The sequence below is a fragment of the Protopterus annectens genome, chromosome 2.part1, assembly GCF_019279795.1.
Source record: "Protopterus annectens isolate FY-2018-M chromosome 2.part1, PAN1.0, whole genome shotgun sequence".
Lineage (NCBI taxonomy): Eukaryota > Metazoa > Chordata > Ceratodontiformes > Protopteridae > Protopterus > Protopterus annectens.
The window spans coordinates 405491231-405506159 of record NC_056729.1 but is presented as its reverse complement, the minus strand read 5'-3'; the positions used below and the strand labels follow the sequence as shown (position 1 = coordinate 405506159).

Sequence of the window (14929 nt, the reverse complement as noted above, 5' to 3'; positions counted from 1 at the left end):
AGCTTGTTACTTGAAACAATGGTTATGTGTCTGATGCCCTATAGGGGAATTAGAATTCCACGTTGGTTAAGAATGTTTTAGCCTTTGGAGGTTACACTGTAGAAATCCCAGTCATGACGCAAACCAGCAATAATGAAACAAAATGGTCCATAGTTGCTTACTACCATCTGCAAGCGCAGTCATCACAGGGAAAATAAGCAGGGGGACCCATCTGGTAGACAAATCTAGTGTACAGTCTATAAGTGGTGGTATTATTTAACTGCCATGAGCTTAACCTTCTAACCTTTACATAGTCTTCAAGAAAAGTTACATTACTTTGTCATGTAATACTGCACTAAAAACACGGGAAAAAATGAAAGTAAAAAAACACTGAGAAACATTAAGAATGGATTCTTGCAAATAGGAAGCTCAACTGCAATCTCCATTAAGGAAGGTTACATCAATAGTAAGGGAGAAAAGCACACACTTTTTGGTTTTTAAAATAGGTTTTAATGGTACCATTAAGTCCAGGTTGACGATCAGCTCGTAGACTGATGATCCAGTCAATTTCATCAGCTTCAGTGCGATTCTGCACATCTTCTCCCCTTATGTTTTCAGGAATCAACTACAGCGCCATAAACTTGGAGTATGCAGGATACATTTTAACATGTTGTGCTAAAGTATTGGTCTTAACCTATTTTAAAGACAAAACACTAAAGTTTGTCACTGATCTGAATTAAAGAAAAGTGTTTCCTTTCTCCCTTTCTTTTTCAGCCTGCTTTGAGCCAAGAAAAGATATGCCCCCCCCTTTTTTTCAGTTGCAACAGGATCTGAGAAAGGGAAATCCTGAAAGCGCTTATCCATCCTGAATGGTAAACCTTTTTGTGTCTTTACACACTTTCCACAAGGATTTTGTACAAACATTTCCTTTTTATTGAGGGTTCATTTTAATAAAGGATTTTAAGAGTCTTTTGTATATCCATGGTGATTCTTTCGTGACTCATTCACTGCAATGTTTTATGTTTCTGCAGGGGGTCAAGCCCCCTTGTACCCGATACCCCCCGCTAATTAAATATATCAGCTCCAAGATCACACTATAGTGAGGAAAATGGTAAATTTCCCATTCCGCGCTGTATGGCAATCTCCATTCAAAATGATTGAAGTTTCAAAACTTCGATTATATGGTCGTGGTCATATGATGTTCAAAGTTTTGAAACCGATAATCTGACAGGGACTCATGTGTGTGTGTGTGTGTGTGTGTGTGTGTGTGTGTGTGTGTGTGTGTGTATATATATATATATATATATATATATATATATATATATATATATATATATATATATATATATATATATATATATATATATGCGTGTGTGTGTTTGTGTAGATATATGTATATATATGCTGTTGGGAGGCGCAGTGGTGCAGCGGTTAATGTCATCTCACAGCAAAGAGGTTCTCCGGTTCGATTCTCAGCTAAGGTGTTTTCTGTGTGGAGTCTGCATATCCTCACTGCATTCACGTTGCTCCAGGTACTTGAGTTTCCTCCCACATTCCAAAAACATGCATATGGAGCATTTCTCCCCGGGCCTCCGCTGAAAATAGGCTCTGTCTTAGTCAGACTTTCCCTGTCAACAAATGTTAAATAAATAAATAAAATAAATAAAAATAGGTTGTTGTAATGAGATTAGGTTATACTCTGCCTTTATAGCTTGGCAGTCTCTTTCTTGGTGATGATTTAACTAGCACATGAACAGTGTGTATACCGAAGCTGTAATCGGGAGGAGGCATTAAAACTTCGAAAGTTTGTAACCTCATCTGAGAAGAAAAACAGAATTCCAAGCCATGTCACTCTTTTAACAGAAAAACAGCTAGATAACAGCTAGATAGATACCAATAGATATATGCAAGTTGTGTTTGAGTTAGAGAGAGGACAGGATGTGAGAGAAAGGAAAGAGTATATTTTCTCTTTTTACATGCATCTTGTGACAATTTTTACATACAAAGAACCCCGTATTTTGCATAACTTGCCTGACTGCTGTGCACGGCATAAAGTACTGTGGCTACACAAATAATGTGTTTAATTATATTTATGCTGGTAATTAATTCACTGTTTTTAGGTAGAGATTTTGCTGCTGTTGAATTATAACTTATTTTTTTTACAATCCTGTATGTTCATATTGAGTTGCACTGTGACCTTCTTCATTAATCATCCCCCCAATGTTTACACCATCATGACGAATGCATGCACTCTCTCTTTGTCCATTCCATCTATTGTCCAAGCAGTAGACACAATGTGACCCCTACTGCCCTGACCACATGTCCCCTCTTTCTTCTGGAATCTAATTCTGCTGCATAGTTGATATGACCCTACAAAATGTATTTGCTAAATCTGGTTTACCGACATTAAGCTACCACATGTGTGCATGTACAATATACAATCTGTTGTTTTAAGTTATGCATTCAGTCTATGTGTGCCTCAGAAAGCATTACATTTTACACTATCCGCTATATCAGAAAATAGTCCAACACGGGATAGCTTGATAACTACTGATTGCTACATTGACTCTCCCTCTCTCTCTCACATATAGACACACACACATATATATATATATATATATATATATATATATATATATATATATATATATATATATATATGCATGTGTGTGTATGTGCGTGTTTGTGTGTGTGCAATGCAAACAGACTAAACAGTAGTTTGTTTTGTATTCTTAGTCATTGTATTGTCTTGGAATACAGAAATGAGGTATGTGAAAATGTGATTCGATTAGACAAAGTACGTTCAGCTGAAGAAACTCGACAAAATGTGCACAGACTCTTACTGAAACAAACCTTAATTATGTTAAATCTAAACTCATAGCATTTTCTTGTGATTGTTCTCTTTTGTTTTATTAGTCTATCTAATATAATCAATCTTTTTCATTTTCATGCTAGTACCTTTGCTTTCTTGTAGGGGTCAGAGAAAAAGAGTTAAAACTTTTGTCCACTTTCCCGCAGTTTACTGTGGAAAAATGTCAGAAGGCACTGACCCCCTACACATTAATACATTTTATACAATACCTGACAGGTTCAAAACAAAATGTGTGTGTGTGTGTGTGTGTGTTGGAGCAGGAAAGTTTTGTGAACAGGGGCATGTGTGTGGAGCAGGAAAGTGCCATGAATTGAGAGGTGTGTGTGTGTGTGTGAAGCAGGAAAGTGCCACGAATGGAGGTGTATGTGTGCGTGTAGCAGGAAAGTGACGCAAATGGATGTGTGTGTGTGTGGATCAGAAAAATTACGTGAATGGAGATGTGTGCATGCAGCAGGAAAGTACTGTGAATGGAGGTGTGTGTATGGAGCAGGAATGTGTCGTGAATGGAGTTGCGTGTGTGGAGCAAGAAAGTGCCACAAATGGAGGTGTGTGTGTGTGTGTGTGTGTGTGTGTGTGTGTGTGTGTGTGTGTGTGTGTGCGTGTATGTGTGTGCAGGGGTAAAGTACCGTGAATGGAAGTGTGTGTGTGCGCAGCAGGAAAGTGCCGCAAATGGAGGTGTGTGTGTGTGGGGGAAAAGTAAAGTGCAATGAACAGAGGTGTGTGTGTGTGTGTGTGTGTGTGTGTGTGTGTGTGTGTGTGTGTGTGTGTGTGTGTGCAGCAGGAAGGTGTTGAGAATGGAGGTGTGTGTCTGTGGAGCAGGAAGGTGGTGTGAATGGAGGTGTGTGTTTGTGGAGCAGAAAAGTGCCACAAACAGAGGTGTGAGGCAATACACAGCTACAGTGCGTAAATGATGTAGGGAAATGCAAGAGAGTTTGTTTGTGTGTGTGTGTGTGTGTGTCTGCGCTCGTAGTACAGTGCATTCTGCTCTGTCCCTTTGTGGTTCTGTCATGTCTTTGTGGTTGTGTCTCTGACAAGAAGCTTGGTGTTTTTTCCACTGTCTCACAATAGCATGACAGAACCACAGACAGACAGAGAGACAGAGCCACAAAGCCAACTTCAGTAAAAAGCATTCTAATAACAAAAACAGTGACATGCATAGTGGTGACACAACAGGAATACTAAGAAGCCTTTGTGCGCCATAGTTCTCCAAGCAGCAATGAAACACTTTTATTTTTTAATTGGGTGGCTGAAGGAGTATTACATGATGAAACAGAGAGAGAGAGAGAGAGAGAGAGAGAGAGAGACATGGGAACCAAACAGCTGTGTCATATTATACTTTAGATCTTGTAAGAGTTAAACAGAATGTCACTTGAATAGTGAATTCACAAGTTTAGAACACACTCACACTGTGGATTATTCATTCTAAAAAGGGTTGCTATAATAACAACTGTAGGGTGGCATGTTAGCACAGTCTCACTTCATTGGTCATCTCAATAAGTGTCAGTTCTGTGCTCTGGTTTCTGTGTGAAGTTTGCATAGCTTCCCTGTATTTTCTGGGTTTTCAAAGGCATGATAATTGGCAAGCTAGTCCCGGTGTGTGTGTGCGCGCGTATAGGAAATGACATACGGATATGTGACAGTGTGTATGTGTTGTCTTGGTAACCACAGAGGGACAATACTTCACTAAAAAATTAAAATATTATCCCTCTGTCATTATTGGACTACTTTTTATTGAAATTGGCTTAGCGAGACAGAAACACAGAGGGACAGATCCACAAAGCCAATTTCAATAAAAAGCATTCTAAAAAGAGCATTCATTATAAATGTCAGCACACAAAGTGATTTAACTTTATTACCTAACAATTTTGCAAAATTTATTTATATGGCGTGTGAGAACAACAAAAGGCTTCAGTAAGCATAAAAGCAGCTTCAAACAGCATGACCTTATGACTGCAGAGCTGCACAAATCCTCACTTCCCGTGGAATGTAGTCAGTCAACAACACCAAACATTAGAGAACATCCTGCTCAGAAATTAGGTTTAGATGCACAACCTGGTTTTCCATTTTTTAAAGTGAAATAAAGTAATAATGAACTATCATCCCTAATTCTGTGCCTCGCTCCCATTATCTTTGTGAGTATTTTTTCATTTTTTTTAAATTTATCTCTTTTCTAATTTCTCCAAATCTTTTGGGTTTCTAATACCATGAAGGGAATGGACCCCCGTTCCTAAGTCAAAGTACAATTAAAGTTCATGAAATTAGTACTATTTCAATCTTTGATGGCAGCCAAAAGTGCTATTTGTAGCACCCGCAATCTGCCCAGTAATGACACCTTCTGGAATTCGTTCTTAGGTTGGTACTAGGCTATCAGCCTAGCCATAACAATTCCCTGGATATTTATTCCCACAATATTTACTTCCCTGGACCCCTGTCTAGCAGGGCTACTGATGTGATCCCTAGGGTGAATTTCCTATTTCCCATCCAATCATCAAGGTTCCTTTTGAAGAGCACCAAGGAGGCGTTCTGCTTGACATGTATGGGCAGTCTATTCCAGAGTATGGAAAGTCTCTGGGTCAGGAACCTAGCCCACCAGCATGTTTTGTTCATTGTGATGACAAGATTTAGATCCCTGCAGCGTGTGGCTCTGAGGGATTTGGATTTCTTTAAGTGGAGCATGTTCAACAGCTCAGGGTTTGACATGGCCTTGTATGTTAAGCAGAGATCGCCCCTGAGTAAACGATATGCCACAGAGTATAGCTGGAGTTTTTTTTAGATGGTCAGCATAGGGCATCTGCTTTAGACCTGTGATTCTTCTAGTGAGGTATTTCTCTGGCCTTTCCAGCTGTTGCAGATGTCTTGTGAGGCACATATCAAACAGGGCATTGTACTCTATAATGGGTCTAATGAGGGATGAGTACAGTAGGACAATGACCTCCTTATTTCTTGACGAAAAGCCCTTAGTAATGAAGTGTGCCACATAGAAGAATTTCCTGACTGTTGTGGCGATGTGGTTATTGAAGGTGAGACCACTGTCCACCTGTGTCCCTAAGTCTCTCATCACACTTTCGGTGTTTAGTGTACTGCCACCTATGTGGTAATTCATGGGTACATGGTTTTTCCCAAAGGGGATAACTATACATTTCTTGGCATTAAGCTTGAGCTCATGGCTTTGGCACCAAGCATCTGTTTCTGTAAGGCCCATTTTAGAATATCCACATCATTTGGGGATTCAATAATGGCTCCCAGTTTGCAGTCATCTGCGAACTTTGTTAGCCAGAGTCCCTTAGTGTTGGCCTGTACTTCTGAGAAGTAGATGCCAAACAAGAGCGGTCCCAGGACTGAACCCTGAGGTACTCCACTTGTCACTTGTCTGGAGCTGGATTTGGAGTCGGCTACTTTTGCAGTCTGGGTTCTGTCAGTAAGCCAGTTGGCAACCTATCGAGTGACATACGGATTTATGCCCAGCTTAGTAAGTTTATCTATGATTCCAGAGTGGGGGAGGGTGCTGAAGGCCTTGGCGAGGTCTAGATAGGCTGTGTAGACCGCCTTACCCTCGTCCACAGCTCTGGAGACTGATTTGAAGTCAATCAGGTTCAGGAGACAAGATCGACCCTTCACGAACCCAAACTGGGTGGGGTCCAGTGTTTGAAGGTTGCCAATGTCCTTGTTTATAAGTTCCATGACAATGCGTTCCATGCCCTTGCAGATCAGGCTCGTCAGACTGATGGGATGGTAGTTCCCGGGATCCAAGGTGGATACCTCCTTCTGGAGTGGGATAAAGTACAGTTTTGTACCTACCATAAATGTAGATGTTCGAGTGCTAATACAGCTGCAGTAATCACAGATGGGTTTTCTGCCGTCAGGCGGTCCCTCGGTCGGCCGAATTCCAAAGTCTTGGTCCGGCGTCGGTTGTCGTCGCTTTCTCTTCTGACGTCAGTGAGGCCAAAGTATATAAGACACAGCCGACACCATGTACTTCAGTCTTTCTTGCCCCAGATGTCAGGTGCCCCCAGAAGGAAGGCAATACATAAATTATGCTTATATGTGTATACATGCAATGCAATATAATCCAAAATCAATGGTTGCAAGCAAATAAACCATAGAAGGATAACCCAGTCAGGTTGTATGAAGAGGTTGTTAGGCCCCATGCCTTTACCAAGTGGGGAAGGAGGGAGGGAAACCTGTACTGCAGCTGTATTAGCACTCGAACATCTACATTTATGGTAGGTACAAAACTGTACTATGTTCATCGTGCATACAGCTGCAGTAATCACAGATGGGTAGAGTCCCAAAGCTACGCACAGGGTGGTAGGTACTAGGAGGAACTGGGTTGAGCCAGAATGCCCTACAAAACAGCAGTGGCAAAGCCTGCTCTGGTTCTGGAATATAAAGGCAGGTGGTAGTGTTTTGTGAAGGTATGTACAGAACTCCAAGTGGCTGCCTCCAGAATATCTTTGGTAGGAACTCCTCTGAGGAAGGCTGTAAAGGTAGCTGTGGCCCTGGTGGAGTGTGATCTGATTCCTGTAGGAACAGATTTCCCATGATAGGAATAACAAAACCGTATGCAGTGGCCTATCCACTTTGAAATAGTCTGCTTGGAAACTGGCTTCCCTTGAGCCCCTACAGCATAGGACACAAAGAGTTGTTCTGATTTCCTGAAGGACTTTGTTCTGTCCAAATAGCAACATAGCTGCCTATGGATGTCTAAAGAATGTAGCAGCCTTTCCCCTTTGTTTTGAGGATTGGGGTAAAAGGTAGGAAGGTGTATGGCTTGATTTAAAGCTACCCTGGATACCACTTTAGGCATAAATGATGGGTTGGTGAAGGAAACCCTGTCCTGATAGAAAATGAGAAAGGGCTGCACCGCCATGAGGGCCTGTAGTTCCGAAACTCTACGAGCTGAAGTGATAGCCAGAAGGAAGGCAGTTTTCCAGGACAAATATTGCAAATCTGTTGAGGCAGCTGGTTCAAAAGGAGGCAATGTTACATTTTCTAGTATGTAATTAAGATCCCAGGCTGGTATTGGTTGTTTCCTTGGTGGTCTAATATTCTTAGCCCCTCTGAGGAACTGTCGTAAGAGTGGGTGAGAAAATAAAGGAGGATCCGTGTTGTATTCTGCAGAAATGGCTGAGGCATGGATTTTTATGGAAGAAAATGAAAGCCCACTGTTCAGCAGCTCAGCTAGATACTGTAATACCTGAGGCAAGTTCAGTTTTCTAGGGTCCTGGCCTTTTTTCTCATTCCAAGAACAAAACCGCTTCCATTTTGCGGAGTAAGCTTTTCTAGTAGATGGCCTTCTGGCCTCCAAAATGACATCCTGCACCTCCTTGGAGAGTAGGGTCTGTTGTGGTGTTAAGGAATTTTCCATGCAGCGAGATTGAGTGTTTTCAGCTGACTGTGGAGAGTTTTGTAGCTGTGCTGAGTCAGCAGAAGAGGCATTAGAGGCAGGGACCAGGGAGGAGTATGTGTTAGGCTCCTCAGCAGTGGGTACCAGTGTTGCCGTGGCCAATCTGGAGCAATCAATATCATCTTCGGTCTGTCTGCTCTTGCTTTCAAAAGTACCTTGGGCAGAAGAGGCAGAGGTGGGAATGCGTAAACTGTCCATGCTGTCCAACTGAATGAAAGGGCGTCCACTCTCCAGGCCTTTGGATGAAAGGTCCTCGAACAAAACGTTTCCAATTGATGATTCCTGTGGGAGGCAAAAAGATCTATGTCTGGCCTCCCCCACACTTGGGTTATTTCTGTAAACACCTGAGGATGTAACTTCCATTCATGTGGATCTGTCATATTTCTGCTTAATTTGTCTGCCAGCGTGTTTTCCAATCCTGGCAGGTACTGGGCTTGAAGTTCGATTTGCCATTCCAGAGCCAAGTTCCAAAGAGTCATGGCTAGTCTGCACAAGGGGTATGAATGTGTTCCTCCTTGTTTGTTTATGTACCACATTACTGTGGTGTGGTCTGTTCTTATCAGTAATTGCCCTGGATGCAGGAAGTCCTTGAAAGCTGTAATTGCATTTATTACTGCTAGCATTTCTTTTTGATTGATGTGAAGGTGCTTTTCTTTTTGGGACCATTTGCCCTGGATGCACCTGTCCATCATGTGCCCCAGGCGTAATCTGAGGCGTCTGTTGTGATAACTTGCTTTGCTTGAGGCTTGCAGAATGGGAGGCCTGTGTTTGCTTGACATGCTTGGGCCCACCATAGAAATTCCTTTTGCAAACATGGGATTATTGGTATTATTGTTTCCAAACTGTGACTGTGTTGAGACCATAGGTTTTTTAGGTACCATTGAAGTTTCCTCATATGTAGCTTTGCACTTGGGATTAAAAGAATGCAAGATGCCATGAATCCCAGAGCCTGCAGGATTTTCCTTGCAGTAAGCCTGGTACTTTTTGCTAGTATTTTGAAGTAATGAGATAGTTGCCCCTGTTTTTCAGGCGTAAGATAGGCCATCTGGGTGTTTGTGTCCAAGTTGGCACCCAGGAAAGTTATTTTCTGAGATGGTCCTAGCCTTGATATTTCTCTGTTGATTGTGTACCCCAGAGAATGCAATAACCGTGTCACATATGCCAGATGTTCCAGAAGTATGTGTTTGCTGTCCGCTTGGATCAGGCAGTCAAACAAATAAGGGTAAATTTGTATCCCTTGAAGTCTGCAGTAGGCAATCATGATGCCAGGCACTTTGTTAATACTCTGGGCGCAGTAGATAAGCTAAAGGGCAATGCAGAGAATTGATAGTGGATTGAACCTGCAAGAAATCTGAGGTATCTTCTGCAGCTTTGTCTGATTGGGACATGCAGGTATGCCTCCTTGAGGTCCAATGTTACCAGCCAAAACTCCTTGCCCAGCATGGGAAGAAGTTGCTGTAATGTGAGCATCTTGAATTTTGGTACAAGTAGAAATGTGTTTAGGATGGATAAGTCCAAAATGGGTCTCCAGTCGGTTCCTTTCCTTGGTACCAGAAAAAGTCTTGAATAAAAACCTTGACCTTGTTCGTGAGTAGATACCTCTTGAATAGCTCTCATGCTTATGAGCTTTGAAATTTGTAGTTGTGCCTCTGCCCTTTGATTCTGTGGCAGGTTTGGCATGCCTCTCATTTTTGGAAGAGTGTGGAATTGAAATTTGTAGCCTCTGTTTATAATGTCCAGGATCCATTTGTCTGTTGTGACAATATGCCAATTGGCTGCAAATAATGCTAGCTTTCCTCCCAAAGGTGCTGCCAGCTGAGACGTGCTTGGCATGGAAATGAGGGAGTCATTGGGTTTGCTTCCTGTATTATTGTGCACTGTCCTCGCCACCTCTTGGCGCTGGAGTTTGCCATTGTCGTCCTCTATATGATCCTTGTGATTGCCCTCTGCCCTTTGTGCGTCTGTATCTACCTCTTTGGGGCTTGTCAGTGGCTGGAAAGGACCAGTTTTTTGAAGGCCAATTTCTGCTAAAACGTGGTGGTTGGACCTGTAAAAAGGCTTTGACAGTTTGCATAGATTTGGCTTTTTCTTCCATTTTCCGTAGTATCTCCTCAGCATTAGTACCAAACAGCACATCCTTTTGTAAAGGAGCATCTAGAAGTTTAGCTTTGACATGATCAGGCAAGTTTTGTTCTCTAAGCCAGGCATGTCTGCGAATGACTGATCCTGTAGCAGCCGCTCTACTTGAAGCCTCTAGGGCAGGGGTGTCCAACCTTTTCAGTTGCAAGGGCCGCATTGGGTTAACAAAAATGGTCTGGGGGCAAACGGCAGGTGAGGACCAAAAAATTAACTGAAGAGCAAAAAAATGGACTAATGTGGCTGTATTGTAGGTTAATTTGAATATAAATAAATTAATAAATGCATAATATTTCCCCTAAAATTCAATATCTCTTTCTAATTATTTAAAAAACAGTTAAATCCAACTGTAACAAATCACCAACGTGTCATTGTATTTAATAATGTTTATTGCTTGTTTAATTTAACTTTTATCTGCTTTGAGTGAAAGGCCAACAATTCTTCTATGTCACTGTCTGTTAGTAAACAAAAGTCAGGAATATTCAGGTCACATCAAATAAGGCTGTAGGAACAATTAATCATGGCAGATAACTTTGTGATGTATGAACACCACAACAAAAAGGACCTCATCACTCTACCACTCCCAGAATAATTAATAAAATAAGTCAAAAAGCTGTCCATCTGTACTGCCAATCTTCCTCAAACCCACACCATGCTCACCTCAAAGCAGTGCCATACTTGCTTCAGTAATTAAAAGTACCATACTGTCCAAGGTAGAAAACAGCACATGCAGCATAATGTCCACAGCATAGCCCCTCTGAGGAACTGTCGTAAGAGTGGGTGAGAAAATAAAGGAGGATCTGTGTTGTATTCTGCAGAAATGGCTGAGGCATGGATTTTTATGGAAGAAAATGAAAGCCCACTGTTCAGCAGCTCAGCTAGATACTGTAATACCTGAGGCAAGTTCAGTTTTCTAGGGTCCTGGCCTTTTTTCTCATTCCAAGAACAAAACCGCTTCCATTTTGCGGAGTAAGCTTTTCTAGTAGATGGCCTTCTGGCCTCCAAAATTACATCCTGCACCTCCTTGGAGAGTAGGGTCTGTTGTGGTGTTAAGGAATTTTCCATGCAGCGAGATTGAGTGTTTTCAGCTGACTGTGGAGAGTTTTGTAGCTGTGCTGAGTCAGCAGAAGAGGCATTAGAGGCGGGGACCAGGGAGGAGTATGTGTTAGGCTCCTCAGCAGTGAGTACCAGTGTTGCCGTGGCCAATCTGGAGCAATCAATATCATCTTCGGTCTGTCTGCTCTTGCTTTCAAAAGTACCTTGGGCAGAAGAGGCAGAGGTGGGAATGCGTAAACTGTCCATGCTGTCCAACTGAATGAAAGGGCGTCCACTCTCCAGGCCTTTGGATGAAAGGTCCTCGAACAAAACGTTTCCAATTGATGATTCCTGTGGGAGGCAAAAAGATCTATGTCTGGCCTCCCCACACTTCAGGTTATTTCTGTAAACACCTGAGGATGTAACTTCCATTCATGTGGATCTGTCATATTTCTGCTTAATTTGTCTGCCAGCGTGTTTTCCAATCCTGGCAGGTACTGGGCTTGAAGTTTGATTTGCCATTCCAGAGCCAAGTTCCAAAGAGTCATGGCTAGTCTGCACAAGGGGTATGAATGTGTTCCTCCTTGTTTGTTTATGTACCACATTACTGTGGTGTTGTCTGTTCTTATCAGTAATTGCCCTGGATGCAGGAAGTCCTTGAAAGCTGTAATTGCATTTATTACTGCTAGCATTTCTTTTTGATCGATGTGAAGGTGCTTTTCTTTTTGGGACCATTTGCCCTGGATGCACCTGTCCATCATGTGCGCCCCCCAGGCGTAATCTGAGGCGTCTGTTGTGATAACTTGCTTTGCTTGAGGCTTGCAGAATGGGAGGCCTGTGTTTCCTTGACATGCTTGGGCCCACCATAGAAATTCCTTTTGCAAACATGGGATTATTGGTATTATTGTTTCCAAACTGTGACTGTGTTGAGACCATAGGTTTTTTAGGTACCATTGAAGTTTCCTCATATGTAGCTTTGCACATGGGATTAAAAGAATGCAAGATGCCATGAATCCCAGAGCCTGCAGGATTTTCCTTGCAGTAAGCCTGGTACTTTTTGCTAGTATTTTGAAGTAATGAGATAGTTGCCCCTGTTTTTCAGGCGTAAGATAGGCCATCTGGGTGTTTGTGTCCAAGTTGGCACCCAGGAAAGTTATTTTCTGAGATGGTGTTAGCCTTGATATTTCTCTGTTGATTGTGTACCCCAGAGAATGCAATAACCATGTCACATATGCCAGATGTTCCAGAAGTATATGTTTGCTGTCCGCTTGGATCAGGCAGTCATCCAAATAAGGGTAAATTTGTATCCCTTTAAGTCTGCAGTAGGCAATCACTGATGCCAGGCACTTTGTGAATACTCTGGGCGCAGTAGGTAAGCTAAAGGGCAATGCAGAGAATTGATAGTGGATTGAACCTGCAAGAAATCTGAGGTATCTTCTGCAGCTTTGTCTGATTGGGACATGCAGGTATGCCTCCTTGAGGTCCAATGTTACCAGCCAAAATTCCTTGCCCAGCATGGGAAGAAGTTGCTGTAATGTGAGCATCTTGAATTTTGGTACAAGTAGAAATGTGTTTAGGATGGAGAAGTCCAAAATGGGTCTCCAGTCGGTTCCTTTCCTTGGTACCAGAAAAAGTCTTGAATAAAAACCTTGACCTTGTTCATGAGTAGGTACCTCTTGAACAGCTCTCATGCTTATGAGCTTTGAAATTTGTAGTTGTGCCTCTGCCCTTTGATTCTGTGGCAGGTTTGGCATGCCTCTCATTTTTGGAAGAGTGTGAAAATGAAATTTGTAGCCTCTGTTTATAATGTCCAGGATCCATTTGTCTGTTGTGACAATATGCCAATTGGCTGCAAATAATGCTAGCTTTCCTCCCAAAGGTGCTGCCAGCTGAGACGTATGGAAATGAGGGAGTCATTGGGTTTGCTTCCTGTATTGTTGTGCACTGTCCTCGCCACCTCTTGCCGCTTGAGTTTGCCATTGTCGTCCTCTATATGATCCTTGTGATTGCCCTCTGCCCCTTGTGCGCCTGTATCTACCTCTTTGGGGCTTGTCAGTGGCTGGAAAGGACCAGTTTTTTGAAGGCCAATTTCTGCTAAAACGTGGTGGTTGGACCTGTAAAAAGGCTTTGACAGTTTGCATAGATTTGGCTTTTTCTTCCATTTTCCGTAGTATCTCCTCAGCATTAGTACCAAACAGCACATCCTTTTGTAAAGGAGCATCTAGAAGTTTAGCTTTGACATGATCAGGCAAGTTTTGTTCTCTAAGCCAGGCATGTCTGCGAATGACTGATCCTGTAGCAGCCGCTCTACTTGAAGCCTCTAGGGCATCATAACCACATTGTAAAGTGTGTTTACCCACTTGCTCTGCACTATGCATCATATCCTGTAACTCCTTTAAATCTGGTTGTTCAGGTTGAGACATTTTATTCCTTAATTGTGATAACAGAAACTGTTGATATTTAAGCATATGAAACTGACAATTTAAGGCCCTCATGGCTAGGGTGGCCGAGGTATATACCTTTTTACCCCACCTTTCTAAAGATCTTGACTCCCTTTCTGCAGGAAGTGGATTCTTGGCAGTGGAGGCCTTCAATCCCTTGGGGCCTTGTGAAATGGTTTCAGGGTCAGCATTATGGCTTTTGAAGAGAAATTGGTGAGAATTGGGTACTCTGTAATACCTATCAGGTTTGACTGGTGCAGAAGGCAGAGAATCCGGGTTAAGGCAAGCCTCCGAATAAACATCATCAAGTATGTCCAAAACAGGGGGTATCGCTAGAGGTCTGTGTTGAGGTAACAAAAGAAATTCCCTAAGCCTTTTCTTAGAATCTGAAAAGTCTTGGCCTTCCCAATGGAAGTGTTCCCTCAAGGTGTGCAAGGTTTCCCCAAAAGAAAAATCCTCAGGAGGAGATACAGAAGGGATGGACTGTTCTGCATCCAAATCCTCTAAAGGGGAGTAAGAGTGTTCCTCTGCATCAGAATGTTCTGATAAAATGGATCCCTAATCAGAAGAGGGAGAATCTTCCTCCACTCTGGGTTTCTTGTCTGGAGGGGGTTGAGAACTTCTGATAAGGGTGATTAAATCCTCAGCCATTTTAAGCATCTGTTTTTTAGGCATGGGACCTGGAGATGGGCCCTGTGCAACAGGCCTCTTGGGGTGCCTGGCTGCTTTGGATTTAGTAAAGGCCTTAATAGAAAAAGAAGATGAGGGTCTGAAGACACCATGGGTGGAGGTGGACCTGTCCACATTAGTAGGCTCAACATTAGCAAAGGCTTCGGTGGTTGTAGTCTGGGAAAGGGCCGAGGTCCCAGCGGTCTCGGGTACAGAGGACACCGCCAAAGGAGTGTCGTAGGTAGTCAGGGACTGCAAAGGCGTCTCGCTGAGAACCGGAGCACGTGTAGCCTGTTTTGGCGTGGTGTCGGCGGGGACCGCGGGCCTCATGTCGGTCCTTTTCCTTGCGTTTTTTGGACAAAACGGTAGTCGGAGTGTCCAACGACATTT

General features: G+C 42.7%; 1 protein-coding gene across 1 annotated transcript in view; it reads right to left on the bottom strand.

Moving 5' to 3' along the window:
- LOC122794080 (neuropeptide Y receptor type 1-like) overlaps positions 1–14929 on the bottom strand; it is a 1117554-nt gene that overhangs the window by 583094 nt on the left and 519531 nt on the right. The gene's annotated exons all lie outside the window — the stretch shown is intronic.